Genomic DNA, 13668 nt, shown 5'->3' with positions numbered 1-13668 from the left:
CTTTCCAGGCCAAGCCCATAAGGCTTCTTCACATGGTGCGACTGGAGAACTCTCCCATCAAAGTGTTTTGCAGGCAGATGTCTTATTTCAGGAGCTGTGTATGAGTGTTTTGCTCAGGGCAAGAAGACGGTCCTGGTCTTGTCCTGCCTCTGCCTTCCCCTTGCTATGCGACTGGTTGGCAAGATTAATAAGTCTGGTCCTGCTCTCTTCCTCCTGCTGCAGCTGCCAGTTGGTGTCTGGATCCTTCATGCAGACTTAAACCATTAGCAAGGGCGGTTTGTCATGGGATGGATGAGCTTGGTACCGAAACAAAACTTTGAAGCAGAGCTTCCCTGGTCAGGAGCCCTCGTCGAGCACAGGGAAAAGGACAGATAAGCTGATCTGAGCCTGAGAACTTTCACTTTTTTTCTGCTAGGTGGGCAGGGGATCTCCTGTTACAAGTCTGAAGCTGCGATGTCGAGCTCCGGGTGCTGTGCCTGGGCAAGTCCCGACCGCGCTTCGCCATCATGTGCTGAGAAGCGAACCTGCGGCTCACGTAACCATCACCTGTTAACCGATGGGGGTTATGGGCTCTGCGGCTTTGCCTCAGGTTCCCAAGCGAATTTCTGGGAGTCTAAGGTTAACTCCTGTACAGAGGATGAGTGGGGATCACAGAGGTTCCTGGAGAAGAGGGGGAGGAATCCGACCATCCTGTAGGTCAAATGCAAAGATGGAAATAATAAGGTGGGAACTGTTCTTGAACTTATCTCAGAAACAAGTTTTCTGTGGGTCAGCTTAAATTTCTGGCAAAAATTCACATCTGATTTTATTCCAAACTTGTTTCTCCATTCCCTTTTATCCATGCAGCTTGAATCCTAAAAGCCATGGAGGCAATTCAACCCGTGTCCCTGTGCCCCTCAGACAGGTTTCTGTGCTGTGCAGGGTGCAGCCGAGGGGGGATTTACCCTGCCCAGCTGCTGGGGATGACACGAAACTTGGCCCGTGTTACAGCTACTCTGGCCTCACTGACTGTGCTGGTGCAAAACCTCCATCTGACTCTGTATCAACAAGTTCAGTTTCGAAAAGAAGGATAACTTGTTTTATTTTACTGAAGCTTTGTGAGATAGTGAGGTTTCCGGATAGGATCTGCAATGCTCAGGTTCAGGTATCAGTTGCATAATATCCTGTGTTATTTCAACACACTAGTCTTTTTTTTTACCCCCCTTTTTTTTAGCTGCTTTGCATACTGGAGAAGTCTTATATAAGCATATGTTGGTTTGGAATTATTCTTTTTCAAGTATTTTTTTTGGCAGAGGACTCCTGGCACATGATACAGCACTCAGAGCCATCAACCGTAGCTGTGATACAGATGTTCATTGCCTGTATAATCTATCTCATATCAAGCAATTACCCTGAGCCAATTTCTTTATTTTAAGCACCTTGTTGTGGGAACAGAGCTGTAAATGCATGAATTGCTGAGTTCCCTTATACATTTTTACAGCAGACAAACAAAATAATTCAGCGAATGGCCTCAGTGAAAATCAAACATGCAGGGCGCTTTAGATAAGGAAGGACAGCCACTAACTGAGAGTTCAGAGGAAAAAAAGTGCCTCTTGAAAGAGATAGTCTGGAGGAGTGCCAATAGCACAGAGCTGTGTGGGGACTAAATAAAACCAGGTGAGTTTCCTGCCATTGTGGAGTATCAAATGTGATTTCCATTTGTGATGGTCGCGCTGTTGCTGCCAAGATCATCTGGAGGTTTTCATGTTAGGACTTATTATTTGTGTTGGCCTAATACAGAGCTACAGCCCAGAGCACTAAAAGGGAACATTGTAGCAATGACACAGCAGATGAGGAAAAAATGCCCTTATCAGAGTGAGAGGCTTTTCCTGGGAGAAGAGTTTTCCCCTATCAGCAGTATGGGTTTTAGGTTGCTTCTAATGCAAAACAAATGGGAAAATCTAATGCAGGGTAATGATGCATTAACACTGATCCCCACTCCAGAGCCACCAGGTAACATCTTTCCAAATTAAGACTCTGGCTTGGTCCCAAAGTATTATCCAAAAACTAGGTGCGAACCGAGATCTAGATCAGGCTGTTTTGCACTTCTAAAGTGATACAAAGAGGCTGGCAGGCTGCCTGACAATAACAACAAAAAAATCAGAGAAGGTTTTTCTGTCTCAGAGTGTGCATGGGTGGAATGGAGCTGGAAGGGGCTCTTGTACAGCTGCAAGCGTGTCGGGACAGGGGGATCTGCCCGGGGTTTACATTGCCAGGAGCTCAGAGCAGAGCTGAGCCACGGCCGTGTGTGTCAGCACAGTAGTGTGTGTCAGCACAGCGATGCTCATCTCCTGGCCACCAGTGCCCGTTTCATTCTCCTCCAGCTCAGGAGCCTCAGGAACTTGGTGCAGTTGGGCTCTGAGGCTGTGCCCAGTGACCCTGGGGACATGTTCGGGGTGCCTATTGCTCTGGTTGTGAAGTACATGCAAAGCGAGCATCAGGTGTACAGTAAGTTTGGGATCAGCCCTTTGCTGTGGCTTGGAGTGCACCGGAGTTCACTTGAGCACTCAAGAGATTGCCTGGAGCAAGGCCCAAAGAGGGATCTGCATACATGAATAACAGAATATGCAGTAAAAGTAGTTAATGCTAATGATGTTCTGAAAGGGATATTACACTTGCTGCTTCAGGGCTAAGCAACCTGCAGCTCCAAGAGGCCAGAGTTAAATATAACATGCTGGAAAATGAGTCATGATCTGCTGCTGGATCAGGTGGTGGGAGCCCTGAGACATAATGTTCTCCTGGAATCATAAATTTGGCATTTTTCAGGCTTTTGCAGATGGACTTGAGCTGATTTCTGAGCAGCAGTTGTTTGCTTATAAAAATGCCACATAACTGAATGTCAAGTTTCTTGTAAGAGATCTTTTAAAACAGAGGGCCTATAAGGAGGGCAGCCTCCCGGCAAAATCCATACTGATTCTGGAAAAGGTATGGGCGTTTATGTGCTCTGTGCCTCCTGCCTGAGGTATGAATCTCTGCTCTTACAAAGAGGGAAGTCTTTAAAATCTCGTTTGGGTGACCATGGACTAGCGAAGAAGGAGGAGAAGAGCAGATATGACAACCTGTCATGGTCCTTCCACCTGCCCATAATGTGTCTTCTTACTGTGGACTAGCCACAGCAAGCAGCTACTGGATGTACTGGTGCAGCAGTTACGGGCTGGAGTGAAAAGATTTGCTGACTGTTCCCTGTCCATGTGCCATTGCTTGACTTCAGCAGAACCAGCCATGACTAGCCCATCCCACCTGCTCTCCACGGCCACATTCTGGCAGTTGCTACCTCTGATCCGGCTGCTTTATTCCCTTTTCCCCTCACCCATTCTGGGTTAAACTGTAGGAAATTATTAGAAATAGGAAATAGTAGAAACATACTTTTATGTTGGGGAAGAGGTGATGACACAAACAAGGAGAGGTGATGCATTTGGGGGGGTGCAGTGACTTCTGCAGCTGGAATGGGCTGTGGGGAGCACTCACACACCTGACACCCCAAAGGGGTGTGTGACTCTGGTCTGTGGTTCTTGTTGGGGTGCAAGAGTTCTTTAGCTCCATTCCCACTGTTGCAACTCAATAGGAGAAAACCCATTTTCTTCAGCAAAGTCTGAAGCCACCTGCAGACTGCAGAGCACTTCAGCTCCCTGACCCAGACCCAGGAGAGTGGTGACTCTGGCCTTGAGGCCACAGCAGATCTGGTGGGACGTTGGTGTTGAAGGGCTGGCAAGCTGGCAAGCAGGGGGAGGGCATCATTCAAGGAGAGAAATAGTTGCAGAAGTGGCTGAAACAGAATGTGTTCTGCCTGCTCTCTACACATCTGTGTTCTCAGCATCCTCCCACCAGCTCCTTGCTGGGCCCAGGATCAGGAGGGATTATTTAGATATTTGCTTGCTATTCTGAAGTTATTCAATTGTTTCTGGAATAGCTGAGCCTGAGCTGGGATTTTGTAGGATTTTGCAAGAGCCGCTGTAATGGACAGAAATTGTTCACTCCTCAGAAATTCTCCAGACCCAGTGGTCTAGGGAAGGTTCTTCTGTCAACAGTTGTTGCTGGTGTTGGTTAGCACCAGCTCTTCCCTTTGACAGATCATGCTGTTCTCTTCCAAGACTTTCATTTACAGGAGACTCCTGTCAGCCTGCTGCTTCCTAGATAGAAAAGCCAACAGACAGTCTGTTCCTTCTCCTCACCAGATTCACAGTGTCATTTCTTCAGAGACAGGATCTCATTTGTTGCTCAACCTTGCTGTAAGTTTGCTGCCTTCTTTTCTCCACTTCTTCACCAAACCAGTCGTGTTCTGCGCGTATTGTTGGGAGAAGTGTAAAGATTCACCATGCATTTTTCCTAAAAACATGGTTGGGAATAGGTGCATTTGGAAATGTGGGTCTGATGTTGTTTTTTCTTTTTCCCTGAAAGAACTATGAAACAGGCTCAAAGTTAGCTGGGTTTTTTGGAAGCCAAAGGTAAAATGTCCACAGCCCTCCCTCAGAGGGCAAAAACTGTGTTTCTGGTTATGCCGTTGCAGCAGACGCAACTCCTCTGTGTCTCACAGAGCTTAGTGGCTGTTCTGCCATCACTGCTCTTTGAAATGCAAGAGCAAAATTAATTTCAGGAGAGAAATAAATGGATTTAGAGCAAGGATGAAATTGGCTTCTTGTGCCACAGGAATGTAAGAAATCACCCAGCAAAAGAAAGCTAGACAATGCAAACCTCACATAAATCTGGGGAGAAATTTTAATCCAAAGTACTTACTGACCTTCACTGATGCTCCCCTTCATCTCACCAGTATTTTATCCTTCTTAAACCCAGCCCCACCACTGGCAAATCTTCAGAGAAGTCAGTTCTTGCACAAACAGGAAAGCAGACTCCCTTCCCTCTAATTTAGGTGGTGTTTCCAGTCCATGCACAGAGGACACAGGGGCAGGGAGGTGTGTTTGCCTCCAGGACCAGGTTTGAGGCTGATCTGGAAGGGATTAATTTCCCAAACAGGCAGATCTAGACCTTCTTGGGTGTCAAATTCAGAGCCAGCTCAGGGACAAACTCAAAAATTGCATCTGGTTGTCCTGTGGAGAGCTGATTTATGGTCGTGAGTGCTTCAGCCCATGCCGCACGCTGAGGAGTGTTGGGCCCTGCCACTGACCCCCCCATGAGTACGTTTCTCAAACACTGTCTGGGATGAAACTCAAACCCATTTTGACTTAATGAAGTGAAATTAAACATGATGATATCTGGGACTGACCTTCCTGGATCTTCTCCATCCTCCGTGAGACTGTCACAACTCCCTCAGCAGCACTGAGGTTATCCAGGCAGCCAGAGACCCCAGCCTTGCCACTGTCTTTGATCTCGTGTTACCCAGCGAGATGTAAATTGGCTGAGGCCACGCTGGCGGCAGCAAGGAAAGGTGAACTTGTTCTACCTCTGCAGGTTGAACGAGCAGGACAAGAGGCGATTTTTGGAAAATAAGCAGCTTTTAGGGATGGTGGGAGGACAAAGGCTGGAAGGAGCTGATAGGGGCAGAGGTGGGGCAGCAGTGTGGGTGAGAGTGATCAGGGGAACCCTTTGCAAAAGCAGCAAAAGTGGCTTAAGTGCTGCTATAGCATTTTGCCTAATGGAGCCCAAAAGGAGCCAATGCAAAAATGAGGGTCTGCTGGCCCCAAAGAGTTGAGCTGGAAAACTGGGCAAGCTGGTGTGGATGTCACTGGGGTATCTTGAAGGTTGTTTTTTACCTAAAGGCTGGGGCAGTTAGACTGTGCAATCCCATTTCTATGGAGAGGCAGAAACCAGAGCTCATGCCTATGAAATGGGCTGGAAAAGCTAAAAGAGGGACCAGAAGTGCAGCCTTGTTAGGCTAAGGTGAGCTTAAATACAGGACAGTGATGGGGACCCAGGGACTGGTTGTTAGAGGGAACTCTGCAGGGTCTGAGGTAGGGGGGCTGCACTCGAGCGGGGCAGAGCACACATTAACAGGTTGTGGTGGGAAAGAGCCTTTTCCAGTGGATGCTGGCCTTGACATGTTTGCAGTTCAGTGGGAATGAGCACTGGATTGACAACAAAGAAGTAACCCTGAAAGCCTTTGGACAGGTTTGGAAGGCCAGAGAAGTAACCCTGAAAGCCTTTGGACAGGTTTGGAAGGCCAGTTTGGTCCTATTGTAACCCAAAGCACAGCTCCTAGGTGTAGGGTTTGCTGGCAATGTGTATATGTATTTTTCCTTTAATAAAAGCAAATGACTGCAAGGAATGTGGCCATTTAAACTTCAGCCTGTATAACCTGCAAAAAGGAAAAAGGGAAAACTGCTGACGTTCCAGACCAGGAGGTTTTCTCCATGTGGATCTGGCGTACGCACTGAGCGTGCTCCTGACACGCTTCCAAGAATCCCTGTCTGAGTCCCAAAAAAAACCCCCAACCACTGTGTCGAGAGAGGCCGATTCCAGACCCAGCGCACGCGGCCTGTGCTGTTCACATTTCCAGATTCTGAATCATTTCCTCCATTCACGCGGCTGCCTCTCTTCATCTGGGTTTGGGCCCGTCCAGCTCTCTGATTCCTTGGCTTCCTGAGCCGTGCAGGCTTTGAGAGCTGCCCTGGCTGTGTCACCGTGGCCGGAGATGAGTCTTTGGAGGGCTGCCAGCAGGAGCATCCCTTGGCACTGCTGGTCCAGAGGTGGGAGACATTGCCTGCCCTTGCCATATCCTTTGGGCCAGGGTAGGTGAAGGGTCTCTAGAGAGCTGTTGTGCACAAGCCCAAGTTGTGGGAGAAGAATGGGCAGAAATCTCTCCCCCTAGTGCTGAGTTTATCCTGGGGTGACCCCTCCAATGGTGTGTGGGACCTCTCTGCCCTGGGAGACCTCTGCTCCTGGACCCATGAGATGGACAGAGCTCTGGGTGCAGAGCTTGGTGGAAGGGAGAGAGATGGGGACAAGATGGTGAATCCCCCAACAAACAGTGACTGTTGGCCTGGCCTGGGAAAGGGGGCAGCCCCCAACCCTTGCACGACTGCCCTGAGCCCTTGTGCAGCTGGCAAAGCGCTCGCTGCCAGTTACGGGCAAGGAGGGACTTGGGCTGGGATTTATCTGCTTCCTTTCAAGTCCTTTCCTCTGCTCACACCCTTGTACTTCCCCCCATGTACAACTAGTCTAATGTATTGTGGCTGGGTCATGAAAATGCCTAACCGGAAAGATTAAAAAGAAGAAATCTTAATTAGATCATGTATGTTGCTTAATGTCCTTAGAACAAGGAGAAAATAGTTCAGGTTTGCTGTGCATGAAGGTGCAGGAGTGTTCAAATTGAGAGCTGTAAGGGCAGCGCACACGCATGCCCTGCAGACCCAAAAATATTCTGGCTGATTGCTAAAGGAAGAACTGTCTTTTACAACAGATCAGCTGCCAGAAAGCCTCTTCGGTTTCACTGGTGTCACTCTGTGTTGTCCAGCATACCAGGTACATTTTGGAGATGCTGTGTCTGGGTTTCTGATAGAGAGAAGTAATCAGACCTTGGAGAACTGGGGTATCTGCAGAGCCAACCCGCCATTTATTGGGAAGAAAATGTTTGCACAAGGGGAAGTGAGAACAACATGGAAAAAGGTGAAATTGCTGACTTTAGGGAAGTTTGTCATTAAAATCTCTAGGTTGCCCTCCAGCAATTAACAGTGATGCAACCGCGTGGACGATAGGCACTGCTGTGTTAGATGTGAAAAACGAGCTGGTTAGGGGAAACTGAAACACACTCATTTCTTGAAACTGTTACATGGTGTGTGTGGAACACGAGGTGCCCGCGCTCGCCTGGCTGGAGCTTGTCTGCCCGGCTTATCGACGGGAGCAGCCCCGGCGCCCCGAGTCTTGCGCCAAGGGCTCGTTGGGCTTGGCCAAAACAAATGGCAGTTTCCCCTCTCTTTGCAAGTTTAAAAACATAGGCTGTCATGTGAAGGAAATTGTGCACGACGATGATGGATGGTTGTGAAATACCATTTGCCAGAAATATTTCTGGATTCTGCAATTTAGTTGCAAATTACAGAACTCCAAATGCAGCCTTATGAGGAGGATAAAACCGACCTTCCCTGGCTGTGCTGGCAATCGTACCCCTCTTTTCCCTTTTCCTTCACCCGCCTTGCTCCACCCAGCCACTTTTAGCTCTGGGGCACTTTCAGAAGACAATATTCACCCTCCGGCAGCCGTGGCCGAGTCCTGGGCTGGGCTGCAGGAGCTCTGACAGCTCCCATCTGCCGGCGCTCTGGCCCCGCACCCCTTCTCAGCTATTTCAAGATGAGCAAAACGGAGTCGCTGGAAAGTGCGGGTTCGCTCAGCAGTCTGGGCGATCGTGCTGGATGGCGCTGAAGTAGGCATAGCAACAGGAAAGGAATGTTCCCTGTAAAAAGATAACCGTGCTTTGCCGAGGACGTGGAACAGTAAAGTTTGTTAAAGCAATCAGTATGTGTCATAATGTTTATTTAACTGAGAGCAGGGACGATGGAGAAGCATTGCAGCTGTGGAGAAGCCCAAGAGTGCTAAGGAGAGGGATGGGGAGCATAGATTTAGTAGCTGTCTTCCCGTGGAAAAGAAAACAAGCTGTGCTATCAAGCAATCGATGGGGCAGATAGCGGGAGAGTACACAAGGTAGCTGCTGACTGCTGGCTCTTCTGAAGGGGTGATGTTAGAGTTTTACTATCTGAAGTTCACTTTCAGGTTAACAGCTTTGGGGATGTGGTTGCAACTCTAAAGGGAACAAAACTTAATTCTTTTCTAAACATAAGCTATTTCTGTTTGAAGGCAGATAACCTTTTTGGCTGTGTTATTCGCCAGTGGTAGACAGAAAGATTGGAGCGGCAGAGTGATGTTTGAATTCCTCCAGCAAATAAAAGGGGAGAATTTGACACCGCGGAGTCAGTGTGGGGCCAAATTCTGCTTTAACCGGTTTCCTGAGGAGTCCTTGCAAACAGCCGCTCCGGTGTGAGTCCTGCAGGAGACCAAAGCCAGGCAGAAACAGGACACTTGGTAATTTGTACAGCAATAGATGAAATCAAATACTCGGCCCAGTGCTCTGGCAGTGGGATCTGTGAGGCTGCAGAGCAGTGCCAAGGGATGTGGGGAACTCGCTGGGCTTGCTGCAAGAAATAGACTTCCCCCTGAAAACAAAAAAAAGAAAAAGGCAAAATATTTTGCTCCTTTTTTAAAGAGAGGTTAAAATGGCTTTGGGTCAAAATTGGAAATTATGCGAGTTCGGGGGGGTTTGTTTTTCTTACAAAAAATCTAATCTGATTTGGGAAATTCAAGCCTTCACTCTGAAAATTGTATTTTAATTGAAGGCAACATTTTCTATCAATAAGGGGAAAATACTGTCTCAGTTGTCCTTGGGCCATCTAAGACTTAGACAAAGTATTTGTGATACGTTGAGTAGGAACAATGTTGCCCTGGCTGCCTCGGACGAGCCATCCTCTTCCAGCCCCGCAGTCGCTGTGTGAATGAAGCCTTGCAGAGCCCTCTCTGTCTCAGACACAGGACGGTGGCTGCGTCCAAACGTGCTCTGCTCTTTTCTCAAAATATACAGCCCCTGTGACACCTACCAGCTCAGCTCTGCCTTGGCCGGGGAGCGGGCACAGCTGTGTTTCCTCCAGGGGTGTGCTGGAGCAGCTCTGTACCGTACATCGCATTGCTCCTCTCCCCTCTCTACTGGCTCATCCGCTATCTCTGTAACAAACTCCAGGTTTCCTGGTTGCCCTGCAGGAAAAAAACTCACCAAAAACATAAAGCCCATTTCAGAGACCAAATTGCCCATAATTTACATGCCTCTCCTCACTTTGAAACGCAAGACGGCTGATGATAACATCGGGAGTGACAGAAGTGGTATCTGTTGCTAATTACAAGCTGACATTATGGTCAAGCAGAGCCATGGGGCCCATAAAAAGCTTATTCAAAGTTGCTTTTCTCCCACTTCAAACACAGGCCGGACACAATGCCAGGCATTTTCCACCTTCAGAAGGAGTGCTCTCTGTGAACTGGCCTGGTGGCTTCTTCTTCAGGAGAAAAATGGCTCACAGAAGCAGCAGAGGTTACAATAGCCTGGTCTTCACATGGACTGAGCTGACCCTTTAATGGTGGAATTTGTTCATCTTTCATGGAGAAAAACAATAGCCATGTTGATTTCCAAAACACCTTCCCCCTCACAGGCTCTTTCAAGCTGTTCCAAAGGCTCCCCATTCCTGCAGAGCACGTGGGAAGGGTCACCACTGCCAGGTGGGAAACTGAGGCACAAAAGGGTGCAGTGGGGACCCCCAGGTTGCTCCACGTTGGAGGAGCATGGCGTGGGTGCCTTGGTCTCCTTTCTCCAGCCACCAACCTGCCTTCTTCCCTAGAGCTGGGGAGGGGACTCAGAAGTGCTGATGTCTCTGGTTTTCTTTGCTATGACTGTCAGACGCGCTGTTCCCAGCACTGTGCTCCCAAAAATGTTTCTTCCACCTGCTGTGTTTTTCAAGCTCTACTCTCCCCTGCACGGTTCTTGCTGATGCTTGTCCTGTGGCTGCTCACAGGACTTTTGTTTCTCTGGTTTTTAGCCTGTCATCAGTTGTGAACGCTGACCTTAAAGCAAGTGCCCCTGATGAGAAGTCATCGCTTTCCTTCTCGCCATGCAGAGAGCCCACTCTGTATCTCCAGCAAAGCCAATTCTACCACCCTGTGGCATCTCCTTGTGCCCAAACCTGTGTCTGCCCCACCTCTGCTCAGTGCAAAGGGCAGCACTGTTTCCTTGACAGCATGTTTCAAATGTTAATTAAGCCAATGCACCCTGTGCAGGGACGTTATTGCTGGTTTCAGTCTGCCTCGACTCGGGTTGTGGTGCAGTGTGTGATTGTGACTGAATTACATATGGAGATCTAAGAGAGGTCCTGGTGGATGGTCCTTCTGTGACTGTTACAAACATCAGCCCACGAGTCCCTAATGTGCTGTTGGGCTGTGTACTTCACTTGATTCATACAGGCTTCCTCCAAGCATTTGCTACTGGTCAGTAATACTCCTGGGGTAGCACAGCAGGGCTTTATCTGAGCGGGAACAATGGTTAGGATGGAGTAACTGCTGGTAGTTCACATTGATGCCTGAATAATCTCTGTAACCGAAGTGGACATGACTTCACCTTTCTAACTCTGAAACATGGTGCTTCTGAAGTGAATTTAAATTGCTAGTGGAGCAGTAGCACCAAGCAGTGAGACGGGGAAGGCAAACAGCAGTCCTCTGGGACCAGGAATATGTGACTGTTCCCCTGACCTGCAGTGAGAGCAGCACAGATGGTTCGCTGGCTGGCCAAAGAGCATGGACAAGGGCTCTGTGCTGCTTGAAGCAAACAGCTTGTTCAACTGAGAGTGCAAACCAGAGCATGGGTCTGCTGGGACTCCTGAGTGGCGTTAGAGGGGCTGCATGGCTGGTTTCTCCAGTACCAGGGCTGCAGTGGGGCTGCAGGAGCCGCATGGGGCAGTTTGCTCTTTCTGCAGCCCTGACAGTCCGTGAGGGAGTGGGAGCAAGTTAGGACAGGTTTTGGGGTTACCTGAACCTGGATGCAGCCTCTGGGGTGCACAGGCCTTTCTAATGCCACTTTGCAGTAGCTTGAAGGAGCAGGGGTGTGGAAACACATGCTCTGCCTTCCCTGTGTGCGAGGAATCCCCTGTCATCCCTGGCCCCTGAGCAGATCCTTGTTGTCAGCTCTGAAAACTGGGGGGAGCTTCCCTTGCAGGAGGGAGGTGGCGCTGCAGGGGATGGGGAGCTGTACAGGGGGCAGCTGCTCCCCCAGCCCATAACCCAGGGTGGTGAAAACAGAGAGCGGCGATCAGTCTCTTTTCCCAAGCAAAAAGCAATAGGACAAGAGGGAGCAGCCCCATGTTGCACCAGGGGAGGTTTAGATTGGGTATCATGGAAAATTTTCTTCATCAAACGGGTTAGCAAGTACTGGAACAGGCTGCCCAGGGAAGTGGCTGAGTTACCGTGTCTGGAAGTACTTAAAAGATGTGCAGATGTGGCACTTAGGGACACAGCTTCGTGGTGGACTTGGCACTGTTAGGTTTATGGTTGGGCTCGTTGATCTCAAGGGTCTTTTACTACCTAAATGTTTCTATGATTCTATGATTCCTATGCCCTGTGGGACCTCTAGCAAATTCCATTAAAATTGGTGATTAAACTCCCATTAAATCTCCCCGCTGTGCTTTCTGGGCTTTACCACAGCCTGAACTGAATTCCTTCTTTCATCTTAAGGACAAACGCATGATTGTCCTACGAGCTTGGTGGCACTCATGTCTCTGGTATAGCCTTCAATTTTTTCTTGCAGCCTTTGGCCTTGGCTGGACGCTGCTGTGTAAGCAGCAAAATTCATCCAGGCCACATTTTCACAGTGACATTACATGGTGCTCCATGGAGCTCCCTTTGGGACCTTTCTCTGTTACGTGCTGTGGAAAAAGTGTCTTCATTGCCAGTCCCTGGAGGGACCAAAAATAATGCTTAGGAGACAGCAGTCAACGAGTAAATAGATCCTGCACTGTGAACGTGGTTCCTGTAAGAACTAAAGGAGAGTATTTCCAACCGAAACACGCAAGGGCCCCAACTACGCAGTGGGGAGCAGGGCCGACACAAAGAGCTCTCTGCACCCTGCCTGCAGGGTGGTAAATAAAACTTCTTGTAGAAAGGTTGCTGGCCTGAATTTGAAAGTGTTCATTCTGTTTCTTAGATTCTTGGAAAACAAACTTGTTGGAGTGGATCACGATGCTGTCCCCAGCCCCTAAGCCGGCCCGGTGGCACCCCCACGAAGGAGGCGTCCCCCAGCACCACTGCGTTGTACCTCAGGCGTTTCAGCTCTGCCGGTGAGTGGTGTTTTGTAAAGCTGCTGCTGCCCCAGCGCCCTTAAGGAGGATGCAGATCTCCAGCACCTCCTCAGAGGTGTGCTGACGATTGCATCAGGGATTTGGATGCTGAAGCCATAAAGCCTGGCAGGGGTTTTGCGGTTAAATGTAAGGGTGGGAATGTTATCTTGTTTTCTGGTGGTGAAAGGAGAGGAGGCTCATCAATGCAGAGCTCCAGAGGTGTTGGTCCAAAATCCTCCTGGCAAATAGGAGTTGCCCATCGACGCTGAGAGCGGCATGGCAGGGTGGGCTCCCTGCAAGAGACAGACTCTCTCTGGGGCATTTTCTAGTTGCAGGGGAGGTCACTTTGACAAGCACCAGGAAAATCTGTTCTGAGATGTGCTTGGTTTATGCAATTCATATTTAGTGGCTCATTGGCAGCTGCGCCATGCAATAAACATTACCCTTCCAGAGGAGGATGGATGGAGCTTGCTGTGTTTGGTTTGGTTGGCACAAATCACGCCTTAGCTCTTTATCTCATCAAACTTAAACATGAAAATTGATGACTCGGGCGAACTCCACCCTGGGAGGTTTTGCCAGAACAGCAATGTCAGTCAGGGTGTGGAGCTTTGGGTTTCTTTGGTGGCGTTTTCATATAGATCAAGAACTTTGACAGGTGGCCTCATTGCAGATGCTGAAGCCTTTGCTTTGCTTAAGGACCCACCTCATCCCACCCCTCCACAGGATTTCTGTCCCTTGGCTCCCCTGCTGACTGGTGCTGTAGGGCCCAGCAGGAGCAGCTAAGGGACAACCACAAGTTCCCCTCTGCTTCGGGAGCAAA

The 13668-nt window shown here is 49.1% G+C and overlaps 1 long non-coding RNA gene across 1 annotated transcript in view; it reads left to right on the top strand.

The window, feature by feature from the left end:
- LOC135575760 (uncharacterized) overlaps positions 1-13668 on the top strand; it is a 65036-nt gene that overhangs the window by 12620 nt on the left and 38748 nt on the right. Inside the window, exon 2 of the long non-coding RNA XR_010467008.1 lies at positions 12716-12848. This is a non-coding gene — a long non-coding RNA (uncharacterized LOC135575760). The remainder of the gene's footprint in view (positions 1-12715; positions 12849-13668) is intronic.

The sequence above is a fragment of the Columba livia genome, chromosome 18 (genome assembly GCF_036013475.1).
Source record: "Columba livia isolate bColLiv1 breed racing homer chromosome 18, bColLiv1.pat.W.v2, whole genome shotgun sequence".
NCBI lineage: Eukaryota > Metazoa > Chordata > Aves > Columbiformes > Columbidae > Columba > Columba livia.
The sequence above is the reverse complement of the archived record's forward strand: the minus strand, read 5'-3'. Positions and strand labels throughout refer to the sequence as shown.